The sequence below is a fragment of the Myotis lucifugus genome, unplaced genomic scaffold (assembly GCF_000147115.1).
Source record: "Myotis lucifugus unplaced genomic scaffold, Myoluc2.0 scaffold_4, whole genome shotgun sequence".
Classification (NCBI taxonomy): domain Eukaryota; kingdom Metazoa; phylum Chordata; class Mammalia; order Chiroptera; family Vespertilionidae; genus Myotis; species Myotis lucifugus.
The window spans coordinates 5,901,108-5,915,679 of NW_005871052.1; the positions used below are offsets into that span (position 1 = coordinate 5,901,108).

General features: G+C 41.9%; 1 pseudogene; it reads left to right on the forward strand.

The window, feature by feature from the left end:
• Positions 1-3,719: 3,719 nt before the first annotated feature.
• On the forward strand, positions 3,720-6,113 carry LOC102422929 (annotated as a pseudogene).
• The last annotated feature ends 8,459 nt before the right edge of the window (positions 6,114-14,572 follow it).

Consider the following 14,572-nt stretch of genomic DNA (forward strand, 5'->3'; position numbering starts at 1 on the left):
AAGAGGACCACACCAAGACACATCATCATTAAAATGCCAAGAGCAAAAGACAAAGAGAAAATCTTAAAAGCAGCAAGAGAAAGAGGCTCAATTACCTACAAGGGAATACCCATACGACTGTCAGCTGATTTCTCAACAGAAACTTTGCAGGCCAGAAGGGAATGGCAAGAAATATTCAAAGTGCTGAATACCAAGAACCTACAACCAAGATTACTTTATCCAGCAAAGCTATCATTCAGAATTGAAGGTCAGATAAAGAGCTTCACAGATAAGGAAAAACTAAAGGAGTTCATCACCGCCAAACCAGTATTATATGAAATGCTGAAAGGTATCCTTTAAGAAGAGGAAGAAGAAGAAAAAGGTAAAGATACAAATTATGAACAACAAATATGCATCTATCAACAAATGAATCTAAGAATCAAGTGAATAAATAACTTGATGTACAGAATGAACTGGTGACTATAATGAATCAGGGACATAGAAAGGGAATGGACTGACTATTCTTAGGGGAAAAGGGGTGTGGGGGATGCGGGAAGTGACTGGACAAAAATGCACCTATGGATGAACTCAGTGGGTGGGGAGTGAGGGTGGAGGGTGGGGTGGGAGCTGGAAGGAGGGGAGTTATGGGGGGAAAAAAGAGGAACAAATGTAATAATCTGAACAATAAAGATTTAAAAAAAAAAAACCAAAGTAGATGGGTAAAGTACAAATTGAAGAATGGTGCCAAAAGAGTATCTGTTTACTGATCTTAACCTATCTGTGGTAAAGGTGCACATAAAGAAATTTTGGATCATTCTGTACACTCACACCCTGCTAACTCCAGTCCCAAGTCAAGAGATATTTTTGAGCCGTGGCCGGTTTGGCTCGGTGGATAGAGCGTCGGCCTGTGGACTGAAAGGTCCCGGGTTCGATTCCAGTCAAGAGAATGTACCTTGGTTGCGGGCACATCCCCAGTGGGGAGTGTGCAGGAGGTGGTTGATCGATGTTTCTCTCTCATCGATGTTTCTAACTCTCTATCTCTCTCCCTTCCTCTCTGTAAAAAATTAATAAAACATATTTTAAAAAGAGATATTTTTGATACTGACATTTTTTTTGATACTGACATTCTTCAATACAAGATTGCCTAATCAGAGTCATTTCTATGCATGAATTATAAAATCAATGTATACGATCTAAATCTAAACCTTACCAAATTTTACAACTTTGGGTTCAGAGAACTGTTTGACCTGTCTGAGAAACTGCAACTTCAACAGAGTTATTTTCCAATTTGGGGCATTGGACTGTATTCTAAACATTAAGAGATTAGATTAGATATTCTCCAGATCCTTTGAACTCCAAAAGTTTCCATTGTAAGGTAATGGAGAGTTATATTCTGTGAAGTGTCTGCACAAGCTGTAAATCATGTGATGGAATTTAAGAGAGTAACAACTGACCTCCATCCTTTACTTTGTCCCTTCCTGTTTTGTGCTGGTAAAATATGCTTTCATGGTTAACTCTATTGACATGCAGAAAGGACACAAGACTCCAAGATTCAGCAAGTCCATAACACACCTTAATTTTGCCTATATAGTCACTTAATTAAACTCATGGGTGCATGAGAAGAACACAAACAACCAACTGTTTATGGTTCGTATTTTGTCAAAAACACTAATTAAAAGTGAAGCAAGTGAAATCCAAGATGGGGATGGAGTAGGTGGATGTTACACTCATCTCCTCCCAGGGGGAAAAAACTGGAATTACAGTTAAAATATAGAGCAATCAACTTGAATAACCAACTGAAGACTAGCTGAAGAGAAGTAAGGATTTAACAAGAATAACCAAGGATTTAGAGAAGAATCCACAGCAAAACTGGTAAGAAGGATGGAGAAGCAAAAAGAGCTGGCTCTGCTTCCACAGTCAGAAGCTAAGATTCTGGAGGGAGATCTCACCTGCAAATATCCCCTCTGGGATGCATTGGGTCTCAACCCTAAGCTGGGATTCTCAGCCCAGATGACCAGATCTGTTTGAGACACCCACATAACATCTGTGAAAATCAGGAGGGATTCTGTGTTCGAGGGAGAGACAGGAGTCCGCAAGAGACACAGGTGCCATTTTAAAGGGCCAACACACAAAATCTCATTTGCACCCACTCACCCAGGGCTTCTGTAGAGGGAAGGTGTAGTGAACTAGAGATTTGCAAAGAGAGACTGGGGTTTGAGGCTCTGGGGAGAGGGATATGGCGACAGTCTCCTGGACCCTGTGCTGAGTCACTCTCCTGCATAGGAAACCAACTTACTTGGGTAGAGCATGCCTCTACATATGGCATCAACCTGGAGTGAAATAGAGTCACCATCTTGACTCCTTATTTCGCCACCCTACAGAGCTTGTGCCCTGATAAGGAGTCAGCTGCCTGGACCAGGGTGTAAAGGTTTGGGAAGACTAAAGGAGGAGGTTCAGTAAAAAAGTGTGATACTGTGGGGCAAGAGCCATTGCCCCCCCCCCTTTTCAGTGAACCTGATAGACACTACCCCCTCATAGGAGATCCCCAAGCCCAACTCTCTGGCCTCTTGGCATCCCCACCCTCCTGACTAATGGTGGTTCCACTCTGCTGACATCTGGGCAGTATCTGGAATAGACTAAGTTGTGTGGCTCTGGGGTGAGATCCACTCCCCCCACCTTTCCTGAAGCCTGACCAACATCACCTCCTCACAGAAAATCCAATTTCCCCATTCTTCCAACTCCCAGCAGCACTCCCCTGCTGAGATCAGGCTCCTGGCAAAATGAAATCTGTATTATGTTGTATAATCTCCTCATTTTTAATCAACTTTAAAATAAGTACTGACCAATCAAAACATAACTGCTGGCCACCTCTAGCCCAGAGATGGCTAGTTTATAATCTCAGACTAGTTTTGCCTCCCTATTTTCAGATAGAGAAATAAGGCTCAGAAAGGAGGGGACTTGTCTATGGACACATACAAAATTGGAGCTGAACCAGCCTAGTTTAATAGTTTAGAACAGTGGTTCTCAACCTTCCTAACGTCACAACCCTTTAATACAGTTCCTCATGTTGTGGTGACACCCAATTTCATTGTTACAAATTGAACATAATTAAAGCATAGTGATTAATCACAAAAAATATGTAATTATATATGTGTTTTCCGATGGTCTTAGGCGACCCCTGTGAAAGGGTTGTTCAACCCCCAAAGGGGTCTCGACCCGCAGGTTGAGAACCGCTGGTTTAGAACATAGAATATGAAGACAGACTGCTTAAGATGAAGTATCATCTCTTATTTACCAGCATTGTGGCCCCTTGGCACATTTTTCAGCCTTTTTGAGCCTCAATTTTCAAATCTGTGAAATGGAGGGGAAATGCCTTTCATACTAGGTTGTTGTAGAAATGATGAATTCATATAAATTTAATATAAGTAAAGAGCTATTATTGTGCCTAGTGAATAGTAAGTGCTATAGAACTGTACGGTTGTTGCTGTTGTTGTTGGCAGCGGTGGTGGTGGTGGTGGTGCTGGTAGAGTTATTCTGAAGAATAATGAGTGGTAAAACTAATATAATGTCATTTCTGAGAAGTTAGTTTCTCCAGGACAAATTATTCAGGACATTCATAAGTTATTAAGCTTGATGAAACAAAGCATTTAAATTGATTATTAATGTCTAATCCACATTTAATCATAATATGTTCAAGTTACTTTTAGCTCAAAAACAAAAGGTGCCCGGGAGGCTGCAATATGGCAGCAGAAGGAGAGGGCCTAGAGTCTGGCTGAGTAAAACCACCAATTCTTTTTTTTTATTTTCTTTATTGACTAAGGTATTACATATGTGTCCTCATCCCCCCATTACCTCCCAAACCCCCCACTCATGCCCTCACCCCCCTGTTGTCTGTGTCCATTAGTTAGGCTTATATGCATGCATACAAGTCCTTTGGTTGATCTCTCCCCCTTACCCCCACCTTCCCCTACCTTCCTTCTGAGGTTTGACAATCTGATTGATGCTTCTCTGTCTCTGGATCTAAAACCACTAATTCTTGCAACCATCAGGAAAACATAATTGGCCTCTGTGATCAGACCAACAAAAGGGTTTGAAGAGCCACCAATAGCTGTCCTACTGCTAGCCCACAAAATCTAGTCTCTGCAGGAATGCGAGGCAGTTCAGGCACCAATGGTTCTGGAGTCATGTATGAAGAACTGTGGGAAGAGATTTCATAATGAAATGGGAAAGTTCCAGGTTTTTTAATGTGTTTATCAAAGTTGTCTCTTCAAAGTACCTGAGGGACAGGGTGTCTGAGAAAGTGAATACCAAGGTTACCGAGCTACTTTATAGCTGGACATTGGCCCTGCCAGAAGAAATGAAGATCAAGGATGCCTACCACATGTTTCAGATACAGGGCATAGTGCAGTCTGATTCACTGATCCCCTCTCCACCATCATTTCCAAAAACACCCCCTTTTGATGATAAGGATAAATCCAAGCTTTTAGCCAAGTTTTTGAAAAACAAAAACCCAGCTGACCTGCAAGAGGCTAATAAGCTCATCAAGTCCATGGTGAAGAAAGATGAGGTGCACATCCAGAAGATGAACAAGCATTTGCAAACTATATAGGAGGTTAATAACAACGTGAGGCTGCTCAGTGAAATACTACTTCATTACAGCAAAGATGATTCATCAGAGGCAGATAAAAAGCACATGAAGGAGCTATTTGATCAGTGTGAGAATAAAAGGCGGATGTATTCAAACTAGCCAGGGAGATAGAGGACAATAGTTTGGGGGACATCCTGGGAGTCAGTGACAAGCAGGTCACAAACTCAGATAAAACAATCGTTGAAGGGCAGGTCATCAATGGTGAGGTGGCCACCTCAAAATGTCTGACTGTGAAGGAAACTACCACTCCAGTAACCAGGGTACACTCATTGATCTTGTGGAGTTAGCTACAGCACACAGCTCATCTCCAGTGTGGTCCCAGCCCCCAGCCCGGCTTCCTCGGGCATTCCTTTCTCCCTCCACTTCCCTAGACCTCAGGACCTGGGTACAGCCACTAGCCCAGCCAGGCCAGGCACCCTCCCCTCAGGGCCTAACAACACAAGCAAACCCTCTGTTTGCTGGATGAGGAGCTGCTCTGCTTGAGCCTCACTGACCCAGCCCCTAGGGCTCCTCCCAAAGAGTCAGCTGGAAACAGCCAGTGGCCCCTATTCCAGAATGAAGAGTCAAACCTGGACTTCTTCAGCTCTAAACCTGGGACTGCTGTCTGTAGTCCCTTAGACAGGCCTGTCCTCCAGCCCTTAGCAACCCCTACAGGCAACTCCCAAACTTTACTGCCACCCACCTTCCCAGTTCCTGTGGTCCCAGCCAGTATTTCTGCTCCAAAAGGAGGCTTTTTATTCCCCACTGGACTGATCTCAGCTTTGGCCCCAAAGACTGAGTCCACAGCCCCTGGATACCATGGCTCATCTTTGGGTGACAGCACCCTACACCAGCTGGATGCCCTTGATTAGCTTCTAGAAGAAGCCAAAGCGACCTCAGGCCTGGTGAAACCCATGTCCTCCAGCTTCTTACCCAGGGCCACCACCTCTCCACCTCTCATCTGATCCCCACCAGCATCTCAGCTAGGCTTTTCCTGCCATTCTCATGGGTCCTCACAGTCCTCTCTTCCAACTACCTGTCTTCCTGTCCCAAGGGAGCCCCATGAAGGGACCTGAGCTTTCTTTGGGCAGTGTCCATGTCTCCCTGGAATCTGTCAAGCCTAGCAATGCCCTTTCTGTTACAGCCTATCATAAAAACAGCTTCCACATCCTCTTTCACTTTGCCAAGGTATGTCAGTCAGGAAAGGCTGATGTGCTGGTGGTGGTTGTGTCCATGCTGAATATGGATCCTATGCCTATCAACAGCATCATGCTGCAGGTCACACATCAATGACAGTGAAGTTGCCGCCGCCCTATGGGACAAAACTCCCTCCATTTAGCCCCTTCCAGTACCTACAGCCATCACCCAGGTCATGCTGCTGGCTAGTCTACTGAAGGTAAAGACAAAGTTTCAGTAGAGGCTGACCTTCACCCTGGGGGAGCAGCTGAGCATGGAGGTGGGTGAGGTGGACCAGTTCGGTTCTGTGGAACAGTAGGGGAACCAATGAGCCTGGAGGATGTTGTCATCTCCACTTTGAAACCCAAGGAGGTTGTCCTGAGACAAGTGGGCTCTCCAGGTCCAGTCATTCTCCATATCCTGCCCACAGTGCTTAGAGCTTTGGTATTGAGCAGGGGCCCTGGGCATTGCTGCCAGGAGTTGAGTTGCTGCTGTGATGGGCTCTCCTCCTTTGGTTCCTTAAAATGACCTGTTTTTATGTACCTATGTGACTTGAAATGTACTATTGGGTGGGATGTGGCCACAAACTCTGCACTATTCCCCTGGGTACACAGACCTAAGGCTTTAGTGGGTTTCCCCCCTCATGCTGGTATCCCCTGATGCCACAAGGGAGGAGGTCTCTAAAGAGACTTGGGGTCTCTCCTCAAGGACCAGGTCCTCACCACCCCCAGAGGCCTCATCTCTCCCACCCCCACACCTGCCATGCTGCTCTGTGCTCCCCCTGCTGGCAGGATCCTATTCTTACCTCCATGGAGGTGGGCAAAATCCAGTGATTCCAAATGGGCCTGGGCACAGAGAAAGGAGTTGGTGTGCTGCCTTCCATGGCAGCATCAGCATGGAATGGCCACTGGATGATAAGTATATGCTTGTCCCTGGTGGTAGCAGGCTGTGTCCTATGGACATTTCAGCAGGGCATTAGAAATAGAACTTACCCTCAAAGCAGCCCAAACTAAAGACAGAAAAGAAAATGGAAGAGAACCAATGTTTCCCCTTCTCCAGAAGCAGGTATTTGGAGCGTTTTGGGAAAAGTGTGCCTCCCACATGGGAACAGGCCAGCCTACTCACTACCTCTTGCTTGGCATGAAATAGATTGCTTTCTTGCCCTTTGAGTCTCTGAATAGAGGACAGCTGCCCCCCCCCCCTCATCCTTCTGCCTTGACTTCCAGATGGCCTGTGGTATGGCATACAGTCAGGAACAAAAGGCCTCAGGGTCAGATACATTGCACTAGGCCTACCTGCTGCCCAGAAACTCTGACTTCCTTCAGCAGCTGAGGGATACTATCAGCAAGATGTTGGGTCTGGAGGTGGTGAGATTGGGGGCCATGCTTGAATTGAGTCACCAGATCCTATTGCTTCAACAATGCTCAGCCCCAGCTAGCTTGTGCCAGACTCTATGCAGAGACTCACACAGCTAGTAGGACATAGGTAAAAGAAAAGGAAAGTACTGCTGGAGAAATAGCATAGAATGGCATCTAGAGGGTTTTAAATACCAAATTGAGAAACTTGAACATTAGGCTATGGCCAGGCGACAAAACTCTTTTATTTAATAAAAGAAATGTATGCTCTCGTGTTAAGTGTTCTTAACACACACACACACACACACACACACACACACACACACACACATACACACACACACTCACAACACAAGGAAACTCTGGGAGGTGTTGGATATATCTATTATCTTGATTGTGATAAAGGTATTACAGGTATTTGCATATTTCTAAATTCATCAAATCTTACACAAAAAAACAAGTGTAGTTTTAGTGTATGAATTATAACTCAATAAAGCTGTTTTTAAGAAGAAATATAGGCTTATGTTTTTAAAAATAATGCAAATGCTACAGAAAAGTATAAAATGAAAACTAAAATTATCCTCCATCTACACTATCCAGAGTCATAATTAAACAGTTCTTGTGCAACTTGCAAGAAATGTCTCTCATGGAATTTTTTTAAGTCTTTGTTTGCTATGTACTGTATGTACTACAGTTACCCTGATGTAACACAGCAACTGTATTGCACCATGTCTGGGTTACACAAGTGCTGAAAGCAAAAAGTGCCCCACAAGTACCACCTGACCTGCTTGAAAGGCAACTGAAAAAGAAATCACCAAGCTCTATTTAAAAACTAAGAAAACTGAAATTCCCTTTCTGCCCTTGACAAACATTCATCAGTGTAATATTTCTCATTTGCACATGCTGGTGGACCCTGCTCCCCTGGCATGGACGAAAAAAAGCAAATGTCTTAAAAAGCTGATGCAACTCCTCACTAACTATATTATCTGCTTTAGCCTTTCAGCCAAGAAATAATCAGTGAATAAGAGGGGGCCTTTTTTTGTCAGGGATATTCACAAATTACTAAATTTCAGATAATACAGCTGTACTAAAAAAATTGTAATAGTGACAAGAAAAAATCATGGCATAAATGTAATAGAAGGAAATGAGAAAATGGAATTTGGTCATGTAAATATGCTCCAAGTGGAAATAACTGAGATGAAATAGCTAAACCAAGAGGTCCACGCTGGGATAACATGAGACAGTCCAGCTTGTTTAATACTTGGCTTGGAGGAGGGGGCGTATTTAACCGTTCTGAACATGGAATAAATCACAGGCAGCATTACAGAGTGTTAAGAAAACACACATAAGAAGGTTCTTGAAAATGTTTAGAGATAAAATCAGCTGATAGAGCATATTTAAGGTCTATCAAGCATTCTTGGGAGGGGAGCCTAATAGATGCCAGTAATTTGGTAAATTAACAAAATATATAGGGCAGGTAGAAATTGCCAGGATCACATATTTCTTGTCTATATATCTAGATATATAGAGATAGATAGATTTATTGATATACAAACATTTGCTTTTTCTTTTATCTCCCTGCTAAATTTCAACTTTCTCTTGAGTAGCTATATATAACATTATATGTGTGTGAACTTAAACATTTCTTTCACATACCCTAAGCTTCATCAAAACTGAATTGCTGCTTGTCCATTAATAGTCTGCAGTACCTAAGGTCTGTGCCTTTATTTTTGTTGTTTCCTTCATTATGAATGTCCTTTTCTTTAATCCATTCCAATTGCACCCCCCTAGTGGGATAACTAAATATTACTCTCCTGTCAAACCCCAAAGCTAGCTTAAAAGGCAGCTCTTTTACCTAAATCTTCCCAATTTCCACTCTCACTCCTCTCCACCCACCCCACCACATTCACAAGCTCTCTCTCTTCTAACACCATCATAGGACTTAATCTGTATCTCTTTTTTAACTTTATTGCTGAAAGTATGCCAGATGTACCCTTTTTTTCCCATTCACCCTCTCCATCCCGCACCCACCCCTCCCAGGCCTTCACCACACTATTGTCTGTGTCCATGAGATATGCATATATGCATATAAGTTCCCCAATAATCTCTCCTTACTCACCCTCACCCCCACCTTCCCTCTGAGATTCCTCAGTCTGTTCCACGCATCTATGTCTCTGAATTGTTTTGTTCATCAGTTTATTTTGTTTATTACATTCCACATATGAATGAGATCACATGATGCTTACCTTTCTCTGACTGGCTTATTTTACTTAACATAATACTCTCCAGGTCCCTCCATGCTATCTCAAAGGGTAAGAGATCCTTCTTTGTTACAGCTGCATAGTATTCCATGGTATAAATGTACCACAGCATTTTATCCGCTCATCTACTGATGGGCACTTGGGTTGTTTCCAGATCTTAGCTATTGTAAATTGTGCTGTTATGAACACAGGGGTGCATATATTCTTTCTGATTCGTGTTTCAGGCTTCTTAAGATAAATTCCTAGAAGTGGGGTCACTGGGTCAAATGGGAGTTCCATTTTTAAGTTTTTGAAGGCACTCAATACTGTTTTCATAGTGGCTACCGGGACTGCATTCCCACCAGTGTACTAGGATTCCCTTTTCTGCATATCCTTTCCAGCCCTTGTCATTGGTTGATTTGTTAATGGTAGCCATTCTGACAGGTGTGAGGTGATACCTCATTGTTGTTTTAATTTGCATCTCTGATTATTAGTGACTGAGTGTTTTTTCATGTGTCTCTTGGTCTTCTGTATATCCACTTTGGAGAAGTGTCTATTTAGGTCCTTTGTCCATGTTTTAATTGGATTGTTTGTCTTCCTTTTGTTAAGTTGTATAAGTTCCTTATATATTTTGGAAATTAACCCCTCATTAGATGTATCATTGGCAAATACGTTCTCCCATGTGGTGAGCTTCCTTTTCAAATTGTTAATGTTTTCTTTTGCTGTGCAGAAGATTCTTATTTTGATGTAGTCCCATTTGTTTATTTTCTTCTTAGTTTCCCTTGCCCTAGGAGATGTATTGGCAAACATATTTGCCATGAGAGATGTCTGAGATTTTGCTGCCTTTGATTTCTTATATGACATTTGCCACTAGGAGGTTTCTGCATGATGAAAAAAGTACATGTTTTGCCTGCATTATGGGCCAGTAAACTCTTTGATAAAAAGCTCATAATAGTCCTAGCCAGTTTTGCTCAGTGGATAGAGTGTCGGCCTGCGGACTCAAGGGTCCCGGGTTCGATTCCAGCCAAGGGCACATGCATGGGTTGCGGGCTTGATCCCCAGTAGGGGGCATGCAGGAGGCAGCCGATCAATGATTCTCTCTCATCATTGACATTTCTATCTCTCTCTCCCTCTTCCTTCCTCTCTGAAATCAATAAATATATATATTTAAAAAATTCTTTTAAAGGAAAAGTTCAAAATGGATTCATCTTTGTATTCCTCACCTAGCAAACATATCCCAAACACACACACACACACACACCACCACCACCACCACCACCAACAACAACAAAAACCTTAGCACAGTGCCTTTAACCGCTTCAATGCTCATATTTATAGAGCAGTTGTATTGTTTCTGGTGGATTTATATACAAAAAGTTGAAGTAAATTTTGTTTGGATGCAATAGATAAATTAACATATGAAAATCAGTAGCAGTAATTTTTACCATCATTATGAATTTTATCATCAGCTACAACTTAGCAAATGCCTATTGTTAGGTATTAACATTATTTCTAATATGCACAACAATTGAGCAATGACCTATTATTGTCCTCTATACTCTATTTCCTATATGAGGGAAAGTGAGTCTCAGAGAATTTAAGTAACTTGGCCAAGATCACACAACTAAAGTTGTATGAGTTCTTTATATATTTTGGTAATTGATCCCATATCAGATGTGTCATTGGCAAATATGTTCTTCCATGTAGTGAGCTCCATTTTCATTTTGTTGATGTTTTCTTTTGATGTGCAAAAGATTTTTATTTTGATGTAGTCCCGTTTGTTTACTATGGGGCTAGGAATTAAAAAGAGCAGAGCTAGGAATAGAAACTAGGCCTGCCTTACTTCAAAGTCTGTGCTCTTTTCATTAACACATTTTTCCCGAAGCACTTTCACAACTATTATCTTATTTGAACCATCCAGCAATAATGTGAAGTTGGCAGGGCTGGGTATGCTCTCTCATCAGCACCCCATTTATTGTTGCATCTCCCATTGGTACACTCCAACCTTCCTCTCCAGTCCCACTGAGGGTCTACCAGAACCCTCTTTAACAATCTACAATCTTATAAAGACAATACCACCCCCAATGCCTGATTAAGACCTTTAGAGGTGAGCTTAAGCATTAAAAGATAGTCTCCTATTCTGTCATTTTTAAAATGCTAACCCATAAAATTAAATTGTATCTTTCACTGACCAAAATGTACATATGCTGAGTTTTTAAAGCTTCTTTCTAAATTTTCTAATGCCATCTTTCCTTCTCCCCCTTCTTCCCTTCCCTTCCCTCCCTACAATCTACTTTCCCCCTCTTTCTTCCTGTTCTTCTCCCTCTCCCTTTCCCCCTCTCTCTTCTGCCATGCTGATGCCATCAGATTGGACTTAGTCTGCTTTCTGGGTGAACCAACATGGTAAAATCCCAGGAAGTAGGGGTCCACGAAGTAGAGGAGAAGCCCAGATCCCTATAAAAAAGTGGTTCTCAACCTTGGGTGCATATTAGAATCACCTGGGAATCTTTTTAAAATCCTGATCTGGGCCTCATCCTCCAGAAATTCTGTTTCTTTGTTACTAATGTTGTGGCCTCACCCCAGAGTTTAGAATTCTGTGAGGTAGTATTTCAATAGGAATGAATTTTCCCAAAGTGACAGCTAATCAAGGGGAAAGGTCACCTTAGTATGCGTATGCCAAGAAATAAAATAAGATGTTTTGTTGAATTGTACAATTGAAAACTGTATGGTTTTGTTAACCAGTATCACTCAGTAAATTCAATAAAATAAAACAAAATAAGAAGATGGTAAATGTTGTAAAGGGAGATAAAAGGGTGACAAATTTTGACTCCTTCAGAGTTGTACTGGTGTAGACAGTTTCTATTCCATTACCTGGTGCTCTGGATCTGTCATATGAGTAAGGGAAATTCTTGGAAAGTTTTTCAACTTCTAAAGTAATTTGAATCATGCTGTCCCATTACTATATGGTGTTGATGACAATGAAAAGTTTCGATCTGTGCTAAGCACATTATGGGTTAAACTTAAGAAAGGGCTGCAACACAACCATCCGAATTATCCTTAAAATTTTTCAAAAAGGCGCTGGCCCATAGCTCAGTTGGTCAGAGCATCATCCTCATATGCCAAGGTTTGGGGTTCGATCTCCAGTTGAGTTCAATAAAAAAAAATATTTCAGAGCCAGGAACTCAAATTATAAGAGAAAATTTATTTAGAAAGTTATAGAGGTAGTAGAAGTGAGCCAGTTGGACTGCATAGGTTCAGGAAACAAGTTACAGAAGCAAAATAAGGGCCCTTTAGCAATCCTGAGAAAAAAGAACAAAGTAGGAGGGATCTCAATACCAGATATCAAGCTATATTACAAAGCCACTGTTCTCAAAACTGCCTGGTACTGGCATAAGAACGGGCATATAGACCAATGGAATAGGATAGAGAACCCAAAAATTGACCCAAACCACTATGCTCAATTAATATATGACAAAGGAGGCAAGAGCATACAATGGAGTCAATACAGTCTCTTCAATAAATGGTGTTGGGAAAATTGGACAGATACATGCAAAAAAAATGAAACTAGACCACCAACTTAGACCATAAACAAAAATAAACTCAAAATGGATAAAGGATTTAAACACAAGATGGAAAACCATAAAAATATTGGAGGAATCCACAGGCAGCAAAATGTCAGACATATGCTGAAGCAATTTCTTCACCAATACAGCTCCTAGGGCAATGGAAACTAAAGGGAAAATAAACAAATGGGACTACATCAAAATAAAAAGCTTCTGCACAGCAAAAGAAACCATCAACAAAACAACAAGAAAGCCCACTGCATGGGAGAACATATTTGCCAATGCTATTTCAGATAAGGGTTTGATCTCCAACATTTACAGGGAATTCATACAACTTAACAAAAGGAAGAGCAACAGTCCAATTTTTAACAATGGGCTACAGACCTAAATAGATACTTTTCTAAAGAGGACATACAGAAGGCCAAGAGACATATGAAAACATGCTCAAAGTCACTAATCATCTGAGAGATGCGAATCAAAACAACAATGAGGTACCATCTCACACCTGTCAGAATGGCTATCATCAACAAATCAACAAATGACAAGTGCTTGCGAGGATGTGGAGAAAAAGGAACACTCGTGCACTGCTGGTGGGAATGCAGACTGGTGCAGCCACTGTGGAGAACAGTATGGAGTTTCCTCAAAAAACCTAAAAATGGAACTCCCGTTTGACCCAGTGATCCTACTTCTAGGAATATACCCCAAGAAAACAGAAACACCAATCAGAAAGGATATATGCACCCCTATGTTCATAGCAGCACAATTCACGATAGCTAAGATTTGGAAACAGCCTAAGTGCCCATCAGCAGATGAATGGTTTAGAAAACTGTGGTACTTCTACACGATGGAATACTACGCTGCTGTAAAAAAGAATTAATTCCTACCATTTGCAACAGCATGGATGGAACTGGAGAGCATTATGCTAAGTGAAATAAGCCAGTCAATGAAAGAAAAATACCACGTGATCTCACTCATTTATGGATAATTAAGACCATTATAAACTGATGAACAAAAATAGATACAGAGGCAGAGCAACATCGAACAGACTGTCAAACTACAGCGGGAAGGCTGGGGAGGGTTGAGGTGGGGGTAAGAGATCAACTGAAGGACTTGTATGCATGCATATAAGCATAACCAATGGACACAAGACACTGGGGGGTGTGGGAGGCCAGGGGAAGGTCAAGGGGAGGAAAAAAAAGGAGACATATGTAATACTCTTTGTAATACTTTAAGCAATAAAACAAAATTTAAAAAAAAGAAAAAAACAATAAAAAAGGTGGTGCATCTACACAGTGGAATACTACACTGCTGTAAAAAGGAAGAAACAGCATGGATAGACCTGGAGAGCATTATGCTAAGCAAAATAAGTCAGTCAGAGAAAGATAAATATCACATGGTCTCACTCATTTGTGGAAAATCATGAACAACATAAACTGATGAACAAAAACAGATCCAGAGACGGAGAAGCATCGACCAGACCACAAACCTCAGAGGGAAGGTAGGGGATAGTGGAGGTAAGGGGGAGAGATCAACCACAGGACTTGTACGCATGCATATAAGCCTAACCAATGGACACAGACACCAGGGGGGTGAGGGCAGGAACGGGAGGGCTGGGGGCAATGGGGGGGATAA